Genomic DNA, 2,209 nt, shown 5'->3' on the forward strand with positions numbered 1-2,209 from the left:
AACTTTCTAGATCTGACTTAGAATCATGTTTGTCAGAAACTCTTACTTCTTATCAGAAATTAAAACAAAAGTTTAAAAACATTAAAGGCTGTCTTAAAGCTAAATTTGAAGAGTGTAGTGAACTTGAGACAACAATTCTAGCACATGAAGATACAATCAGATCTTTAATATTAGAAAGAGATGAAGCAAAAACAAAAAGCTCAGAATTAGAAGAAGCGTTGTCTCAAGCACCACAAACTTCAAATAAAATTATTTATAAATATGAAGAAGCCTTTCAAGAATTTCTGAAGAATGGGATAGATAGGAGTATTATGGCATCCATGATTTATGGAGTAAGTCAGAACAATAAAAGGGGAATTGGGTATGATCCTAAGGAAGATAAACCTTCTACAAGTGATCAAATTAAATCTCCTTTTTCATATCACTACACACACACACAAGAACACAAATTTAAAAATGCTAGAAGACCCAAAGTTATGAGAAACTCTGGGAAAACTAATCTAAAAGGACCCAAGAGATTCTGGGTACCGAAAGATAAGATTATCTATGTTGCAGATATCCTATGCAGCAAAGTTCAGACACCAGTCATGGTACCTGGACTCTGGATGCTCGCGACATATGACGGGAAGAAAGTCTATGTTCCAAAGTCTGGAACTTAAAGATGCTGGTTTCGTAGGCTTCGGAGGAGATCAGAAAGGAAGGATCAGAGGCTCCGGAACCATTGGTAATGGTACTCTTCCCTCTATATCTGATGTTCTTTATGTAGAAGGATTAATGCATAACTTGTTATCCATAAGTCAATTAAGTGATAACGGTTATGATGTAATCTTCAATCAAAAAACATGTAAAGCCATTAATCAGAACGATGGCTCTGTCCTTTTCACAGGCAAGAGGAAAAACAACATTTACAAAATAAATCTTTCTGATTTAAAAGATCAAAATGTTAAATGTCTAATGTCAGTTCATGAAGAGCAATGGGTATGGCATAGACGCTTAGGCCACATTAGCATGAGGAAACTTTCTCAGCTAACTAAACTTGAGTTAGTCAGAGGCCTACCTAAACTGAAGTTTTCTTCAGATGCTCTATGTGAAGCTTGTCAGAAAGGAAAATTTTCAAAAACATCTTTTAAAAAGAAAAATGTTGTTTCTACCTCTAAGCCTCTGGAACTTCTTCACATTGACTTATTTGGTCCTGTGAAAACAGCATCAGTTAATGGAAAGAAGTATGGATTAGTCATTGTTGATGATTATAGTCGCTAGACATGGGTAAAATTCCTAAAGCACAAGAGTGAGTCTCACTCTGTATTCACCAGTTTCTGTTCCAAAGTGCAAAAAGAATTTGACTCTAAAATTGTTAGAGTCAGAAGTGATCATGGTGGAGAATTTGAAAATAAAGATTTTGAAGAATTATTTGATTCTAATGGAATATCCCATGATTTCTCCTGCCCTAGAACTCCACAACAAAATGGAGTTGTAGAGAGGAAGAATAGGACACTCCAAGAAATGGCCAGAACCATGATCAATGAAACTAATGTAGCAAAGCACTTTTGGGCAGAAGCTGTAAATACAGCGTGTTACATTCAGAATAGAATCTCTATAAGACCTATTCTGGAAAAGACTCCCTATGAACTGTGTAAAGGAAGAAAACCAAACATTTCATATTTTCATCCTTTTGGATGCTCTTGCTTTATATTAAATACTAAAGAACATTTGAACAAGTTTGATTCCAAAGCACAGAAAGGTATCATGTTAGGATACTCAGAACGCTCTAAAGGCTACAGAGTATACAACACAGAAACCAAAATTATGGAAGAATCAATTCATGTCAGATTTGATGATAAGCTTGACCCTGAAAAGTCAAAGCTAGTTGAAAAGTTTGCAGATTTAGAAATCACTCTGGTAGAATCTGATAAAACTCCAGAAGCAACTGTCACTCAAGACTCTGAAGAAATTAAATCTCCAGAAATTCCAAGGAAAGTTAAAAGTCGTATTAACGTATCTGAAGATTTGATTTTGGGAAACAAAGATGAACCTGTTAGAACCAGATCTACCTTCAGAACTTCTGAAGATATTCCTCTGGGACTAGTGTCTCTGATTGAGCCTACGTCTTGTGATGAAGCACTTCAGGATAACGACTGGGTGGCAGCTATGCAAGAAGAATTAGATCAATTCTCCAAGAATGATGTCTGGGATCTCGTTCCAAAACCCA

The sequence above is a fragment of the Lathyrus oleraceus genome, chromosome 2 (assembly GCF_024323335.1).
Source record: "Lathyrus oleraceus cultivar Zhongwan6 chromosome 2, CAAS_Psat_ZW6_1.0, whole genome shotgun sequence".
NCBI classification, from domain to species: domain Eukaryota; kingdom Viridiplantae; phylum Streptophyta; class Magnoliopsida; order Fabales; family Fabaceae; genus Lathyrus; species Lathyrus oleraceus.